This window comes from Macrobrachium nipponense, chromosome 25, assembly GCF_015104395.2.
Source record: "Macrobrachium nipponense isolate FS-2020 chromosome 25, ASM1510439v2, whole genome shotgun sequence".
NCBI lineage: Eukaryota > Metazoa > Arthropoda > Malacostraca > Decapoda > Palaemonidae > Macrobrachium > Macrobrachium nipponense.
This window is the reverse complement of record NC_087214.1, coordinates 9,108,862-9,117,190: the sequence shown is the minus strand read 5'-3', so window position 1 is coordinate 9,117,190 and position 8,329 is coordinate 9,108,862. Positions and strand designations below refer to the sequence as shown.

At 37.1% G+C, this 8,329-nt stretch overlaps 1 long non-coding RNA gene across 1 annotated transcript; it reads left to right on the top strand.

The window, feature by feature from the left end:
* The first annotated feature begins 1,414 nt into the window (after positions 1 to 1,414).
* Positions 1,415 to 2,577, top strand: LOC135199150 (uncharacterized). The gene is made up of 3 exons (XR_010310932.1): positions 1,415 to 1,463; positions 1,694 to 1,821; positions 2,461 to 2,577. It is a non-coding gene; the product is annotated as an uncharacterized LOC135199150 (long non-coding RNA).
* Positions 2,578 to 8,329: the final 5,752 nt, after the last annotated feature.

The window sequence follows — 8,329 nt, the reverse complement described above, 5'->3', positions numbered from 1 at the left end:
TGTGGCCAGATTATCTGTTGACTGCAAAGCTATTACTTGGATGCATTAGAAAATAATTAAACAAAAACAAACTTCTGAGATCAGAGGAAGCAACAATATGCGTACTCTTCACTAAAGTCAATTACCCATCAAAAATTACACCTGTAAACTCAGTCCTTTTCCTTCTTCCCAGCTTTATTCCTATTCGGGGTAGCCGTTTTTAATGAGTCTCTTCCATCTACCTCTGTCCTGTGTCATTTCCTCCCATACTCCCTTCTCCCTCATATCATCTCTAATGCAATCTCTCCACCTGGTCTTAGGTCTTCCTCTCCTTCATGTTCCATCCACCTCTACGTCCATCACTTCTCTTGCCATGCGTTGCTCGTCTCTTCTCATCAGGTGGCCATACCATCTTAACCTTGCCTCTTGCACTTTCTTTGATGCTTCAGTGACCTTTACTGTACACCTAATATGTTCATTGCTAACCCTGTCCTTTTTGGTTAGTCCGCTCATCTATCTAAGCATCCTCATCTCGGTTACGTCCAACTTTCTGCCCTCTGTTTTCTTTAGTTGTGCTGCTTCCAATCCATATGTCATTGCCTTGCCTTTAAACTTAGAGTAAAAAAACAGTAAAAACTTCGGAGCAACTGAGTTTTCTGTACATCGTTTAATGCAGTATGAGCCGCGCCCATGAAACTTTCAGCCACGGCCCAGTGGTGGCTAGATGCACTATCATGGCTAATTTTAACCTTAAATGAAATAAAAACTACTGAGGCTAGAGGGATGCCTTTTGCTATGTTTGATGATTGGAAGGTGGATGATCAACATACCAATTTGCAGCACTGTTACCTCAGTACCTTTAAAGATCAGAGGGCGGACAGAAAAAGAGCTGACAGACAGACAAATCCAGCACAATAGTTAAATTTTACAGAAAACTAACAGTGTACCATTTACATGTAAATCAATGTAAAGTCAAAAGTGTTTTGGATCAACTAACTGTTTATACTTTCTCATGTTTAAAAAGGCCTAAGCTTTCATATCCTAAAGCCTACACTACTCATATATATATATATATATATCTATATATATATATATATATATATATATATATATATATATATATACGTGTGTGTGTGTGTATGTATCTTCGTGTGAGCATGTGTGCATCATATAAATATAGTATGAATACATAGAATCTACCGGTCACTTTTACCTGATACGTAATTGCAATAATGCTCTTAACTTTAACTTCTAATTCTTAAAAAACAAAAAAAAGATGCTGGAGCCTGATTATTCATGCATGCTTGAGCAAAGCAGTTGTAAAATCATTTGATGTGTCAGACACTGAGGAGATAAATTCGTCGAAGTAACATCTTGTTTTGAAATAGACACACGAAGCTTAGAGGCATAACAAACAATGCAGTTAGTCAGGCTTCTGAAGGACTTCAGTGGACCAGTGCTTCGAGTCTGTTTGCTTCAATAAGGTATGCTAACGTATAAGATAGTGTTTGCACTGTGCATTTGTGTGGTTCTTCAGTGCAAAATACAGAAATCAGTAACATAAAACTTACAAGAAATTTCCAATTAAGTTTAGACTTTCAGTTCCTCACGTGATGGTCCGGGTTCTTTTTTTTCACATATATGACTGCAGAAAGCCAAACAGTATTTAAATTTCCAACGAAACAAAATCTTAAACAAACTGTGTGTTTATCAGGGAGGAGGACCAAAGCGCCGATCATGAATCACGAAGAAGTCGGTTCTCAGCTTCGTCAAGTTCTGGAAAAGGAAGAGTTGCTGGCCCTTGCTGCCAGAATAAAGGACAACTACCCCTATTGCCTACAAGTATGAGGTGGATCCTTTTCTGATGTTTTGACATTCTCTTCGAATTAATTAAGGTTCTCAATCAGTTGAAATGTAGGTCTGTCACTCATTTCCCCAACTTTGTTGTTTTCGATCTGGTTGGAGTGAGGTCTATCCATAAGTTTGTAAGTTTGGTCGATTTCCTAATTTGAACAGTTTCTTGTAGCTTCTGATCATAAGCGACTCCTCTCGTGTGTTTAAAATCTCTTTCTGAATTAATAATATAGCAAATTTTCACGCACTCCCTTTGACAACATTATATCATTATTAATCAGAAGTTGAACCCTATTCATAAGGAACACGCCCAAGGAGCCATTAACTTGAGATTCAAGCTTCCAAAGAATATAGCATTAATTAGAAAAAAGAAACAGAAGGTGATGGGAAATGCAGGAAGAAGAGATCGCCTATTAAAATATAAACAATAAATTAACGTACTGATAAATTAATAGATAAAAAAAGTTAGTACATTATTAAATCACAAGGAAAATTGTGCTAGAGTGGTAATAAATAGCGACTTCATTTCTGCAAAGTAGTTCGCCACTTAGAATGCCAATTTATCAGTATCAGAAAGAATAAATATTACTGTAATAAGACTCTACTTATAAAAGTATTCACCGGCAGATGTACAACACTCTGCTACTGACCTCCAAGGGACTGAATGCTTGCTTCCAGTACGAGATCTATGTGCCCAGGAATCACCAGGACTCTCATATCGTCATTTGGAGGTCATTGATTGAAGTAAGAGGAAACATTTGCTTTCATAATAGTAGGTTACATTGAGGACTGAGTCGCCAGCGAAGAAATTGCATGGGAGAAATATGTAGGACTGCTTAACTGACACGTAAAACTTTGCAGTAATGCTCAGCCGAGCCCTTTTAAAAAAATCTATAATTGATCAAGTTGTTACTTTTATCTTTTTGTCTGCCAAGAAAGCGATAATTGTATAATGAGAACATTTAACGACAATCTCTTAAAATATATCCAAGGTCCCTATGAGACGGCTATGTGTCACATGAGCACTTAGAGTTATAAATTATTTTTATGTGAATGTTCCTCACTTACACCGAGTTTTTTGTTTTTATATCACAACACTAAGACAGTAATGTCGTTTAACATCAGATCCATTTTAGCCTTATATTAAACACAACGAAGGGAATTGATAAGTGGCCAGTCCACTTGGTGACGGATCGCTTATCAGTTATAAAGTCCCCTTCGGTGTTTATTCCGAAATTGAGAGAATTTTATATAAAACGACTTTGTAGGTTAATGTTCACTACATTTTAATGACACTTTAAATCAAGCGGAAATTTGATTGGAAATTTTATTTACAAAGTTTCTGAATATATGACGAACTGGGTTGAAAACCAAGGTTAGAGTGTAGATAGCTGGAACTAGCTTTAGTCTACTTATCATTTTGGATTCTAATTTAACCTAAGGAAAGCAGATTTTCTTTTACATCAGCTTGCTTAAAAAGATAAACAAGATTTGGTGAATATTACCAGTAAGCTATATATATAACAAGTCTTGGTTACTTGTCTTCATCTCTATTCTTTTTTTTTTTTTTTTTTTCTTTTTTCAGTGGAAGAACATGAGCATATATTGCAGAGAGGAGGAGGTTCCTCTGCTCATCAAAGTAATGAAAGGCAGTCATTTCTTGGATATAGTTGAGGAACTCCCAGTCAATTTCTTTTTCATATCAAGCTTACCAATTAGATGCAGTACTAGAGACACTCCAGGAAGTCCTTGGGATACGCCTCCAGAAATACCAGGGTTCATGTTACGCTTATGAAACTCGACAAGAAAGTCCTCTGAGGTAAGTACTTCATGGAATGACTATCCCTTTTCATCTTTGCTATGTTTAAAGCAGTTTAAAAAAAAAAAAAAACAGAATCACATTTCTATATTTAAACATTTCGTTAACAAAGTTGTAATTGGAGAAATTGGGAAGATAGCGTTAAATTGTAATTGTAGAATGACTCAAATATCAAAACATATAAGTTGTAGTAACTTGGGTGAAGGAATGTCGCAGGAACTTTCAGTGACATATCCATTCCACAGTTAATGTATACTGCAAGCTTACCACCCTCATGCCCCTAACAAATAATATTTTTCATGCTCACCATTACTCACTTAACAGTAACGACAAAGCAGGGCATTTCAAGGACAAACGTCTTTATGATTATATATATATATATATATATATATATATATATATATATATATATATATATATATTATATATATCTATATACATATAATATGAGGTTTGTTCTACTCTCGCAACTGACCCTTACAATGAAAATGGAGGCACTGCATAAGTGGGAATACATAAATTCTGATTTTTGTGGCAGGAGTGGAACGAATATAACTTATTACAAATGAAGTTAAGAGAAGATGAATGCAATCTGGGATCTTGAAAGTTGTGGGTTTTTTCATCTGACGAGAGGTGGGGGGGAGGGGAACAGTTAGTGAGACAAGTAGATTACTAGAAATAAAATAAGATGAAAACATGTAGAGAAGAATAGATTAGAATCTAGACATATAGGAAAAGGACTTTGGTTTAAATTCCAACAGAGATATTATAGAGCTGAAGAATGAGAAGACCACCCTTTCACATCCAACCCAGAAAAAAATAGAATCAAAGTTAGTTTTATGATGTCCCTATAAGGCACTGGGTATATGTATAAATAGACATATTAAAGTGGAAACAAGTAAGATCAATAACCTGAGTGACAAGCGGCGACGTGACAATCGTTCAACTTCGAGTGTTAGTGTTAAGACATGTGCGAAACAGCGAATCCCTTAAATCGCTTGTATTGGACAAATTTTCGTAAACATACCCAGCTACATCGAAGAGATCGCAGACGTGCAAATGACCTGAATATGCGGAATGTACAAGCGCCTGTTCAAGGGTGAAGGAGTGCGTGTGAAATGGAAAACGCACGTACACCGGAGGGGTCATGCATGCGTACGTTCGTGTGTCTATTTGCATGCGTTCTTACGTCTGTTAGAAGTCAAGGAATGAGATAAAATCTCTGGTATGTTAATTAATGGGGGTAAGTATACAACATACATTGAGTGTGAAACCAGGCCATAGGAGGTAGCTTGGAGATCCACGGAGATAAGGTTTAGTGAAAGAGAAACTTTGAAACTTTTTTCGAAACTGTCAACGGGGAAGTGCAGGAACACTGAACGACTTATAAAACGTTTTATCCACTGCGCTCGTGATGTATTTCAGCGTTTGATAATTATGGTTCTTTCTTTCAGATGGATTCGATTGTTGCTACCTAATAATGAATTCTCTAGACTTTTATCTGACGTTAATTGATAAAGACTCATAGAGTCGTTTGACAATGGTAGTAATAGTACTTCGATGATTTTTGGGATTCTTTCAGTCATTTCAATCCAATATGATTACGTAGAAAGTAATGGTGTTTTAATTCTTTTTGGGATTTCTTCATTTCACTTTATTTTCAGTTTTCATGTTAGCCATTTTGGGAAATAAAGATTATATTTTCGTATAGAGTTTGGATCGCCTAAGATTCTTGATTGACTTTCAGCTAGCTTCAGGGAAGCAAGGCGATGGGAATCAACAAAGATAGGTCTCGCTATCAGTTAGGCGTTCTCTCCTTTTAGTTAAATGGGGTCATTTGACCCCATAAGATCCCCCATAGAGGGAGTTTGCAATGCTCCCTCGGCCCCTTGGCTGCACCCTCTTTTTAGCCTTTTACCTTAACTCCCTTTCTATTTCCCTTCTTCGGGGTAACTGTCCATCACCTCTGCCTTTACTTCTTTGGACAGCTGTGGGATTGTCTACCTTTAGACAGCTTTGTAGCTTCTCATATTTTTGCTGGATTTCTTAATCTTTCTAATCAAACACTACAACCCCTTCTTTTCATTTTCTTACGTTTAGATTGACAGCCTAAATTTTATAAATGAATGAATCAAGTATTATGACATTCAGAACTAACTAATTGGAAAGCTCCTGTGAAGTAGTCGCTGTATCTGCAATAATAATAATAATAATAATAATAATAATAATAATAATAATAATAATAATGATAATAAAAACATTGCGAAGACTGGAAAGCATTCGTAATATTTAGGAACTGACCACTGACACATTCATCTCTCGCCATCCTGAGGTGCCTTACTACTTTTTCTGAAACAGGTGTCCAGCAGGCATGAGGGTCCAGAGACTGGGGAGAACCGGCATCCAAAGAATGCTGGAAAATAACAGATACTGGAACAACGCTTCTCTAGACCTTTTTTGCAGCTTGGCAGAAAACTTGCCAATGGTGGAAATTTACTTAGACCCAGATGTTTTGTGGAGGAGGAGGTCATTGATCTGAATGACATCAGTTCTGCAGAAGACGAAGCAACACCAATCGCGCAGGTAGGCTCTACCCCTCACGGTACTGTGGGTTTGCTGTGGATTGATGTCGAGTACAGGAGACTTGGGCTGGGAGGTCTCCTCGCCGAGTTGATGGGTCGACTCCAGATGTCTGAGGGGTTTTTTCCTCATGGCATTGTGGTCTACTATAATGATGCCTCTGCTAGAATGTTCGGGAAGCTGCCAGGTTGGAGGAAAACCCACTGTATCGACAGGATAGTCCCCTGCTCAGTAAGGGGTTCTTTTGTTAGTCCAGATCCATGGCGAGGTTGGGTCTTGTATTCAATCATCATCTTCACACGAGAATCATGACTTGTTTTTGATTTCAATCCTAATATTGTAGATTGAGGTCTTCGATGACTCATCAAAAAGAAAGAAAACAATACAAGGTAATATAAAAAAGTCTTTACCCTGACTCCGTAAAATTACAGGAAAATGCCTGTAAAATAAAATAAAATAATTAAAATCAACTAGAAACTTCTATGTTACCAAATAAATTCATATGACAATGACCAAGAAATATTCACTTAGTAATTTCAATAGCTATTATATTCTCTACTGAACAATTAGCTTGTATTCTGCTTAATAAATTGTTATGACTGTGACAGTACAATACGATCTGGCTTTTTTTTTTTTTTAAATATTAATCTTCCCTTCTGGATGTCTATTATATCTTGAGAACTGGGGACATTTATAAGAATGACGGCAAGTTTCAGACTTGAAGAGGAGTCACAACAGGTTGACCAATTCTTTTTCACTGAAGCATGAGAGAGAGAGAGAGATAGAGAATGCCGTCCGTCAAAGGGAGATTCAGGAAGAATAAGGAAGTTTAACGGCCAAGGTTTATCGTTGCTTCTTCCCCTCGGGAACAGCGAGAAGGGAACAGGAACAGATTATCTTCCCTCAATGAGGCGTCACCAGTCCGTTTGACATGCTCACTTTTTTCCCCCTTAACTTTTTCCATCGAAACACATAAACCTTTATAACCCGGAAAGCAATTTGGGAGCCAACTTTTGGCAGAGGATCCTTCCTTTGTTTTTCTTCATTTATTTTAGTTCAGTTGAAATTTTTGTTAATGGAATTTTTTTTGTCATCTGTTTGGGATGTTAGATTTCAAGGGAATATTTTCAAAAGTTTTTTTTTCTATCATGTATGTGAGTCTGGATTTGTTAATTTTTCTTTTTTATATGTGGGAACAAAAATGTCCAGATAATCCAATTAATGTCTCTCACCTCTCTTTCATCTACAATCTCTCTCTCTCTCTCTCTATGTCCAAATTAGGGAGAGCTGGTTCTATTTTATAACTCTCACACGTTCTTTTCTTAAGTTTAATTATTCTTTGGATCTGAGTCTTTAGTATCTATATGGGGTGGGGGTTGGGTGGTCTACCTATAGTCAAATTATTTGCCATTCTTTATTTATTACTGTTCAGCATTTTGTTCAGTTGGAATAAGAGTGGTTCCCAACAGACAGCCGCCCTCGAGAAAAGCCCTACCAAGAGGAAGCGATAATGCCATGTTCCAGCACCCTCAGGGGATTGACCTCAATATATCAGACGAATGAAGTTTTACTAGGAATGTGCAGAATCTCTGCTGGTGGGGTTGCCAACATCTACATAAATTCTTCTACATTTGACTGATCTGTTTATGTGGAGTCCAAGTTAGATTTAATCAAGCCCTGCTTGAGAGAGGAAAGCTCCCTTGTCGAAATTTTGGTGAATGTTTGAAGTAATATGTGACCTACAGTAGATTGCTGAACCTTCCCATATCCACAATAAAGTCTTTGTGTTATCTTTCTTTCTTTCAGTCTTGAGCTGAAACCCTTGACTGACGGAGTCAACGACAACAATAATAAACCCAGGAGGACTCCAAGGGAAAAATCAGCAGCAGAGAGAAACAGGTTATAAGGTAAGGTGATATTGAAGTAAATATGGTGGAATAGAAAATAAAAATGATGCACCTGATATTCAGGAAACATCAGCAGAATATTTGAGATCACAAATTCCACAACTGCAATAGACGAACTATTGTACTACGTTTTAGTTTTAGCCAAGATAAAACAATGACCAAATTCGCCGAAATTCCTTCGGCGCAATCA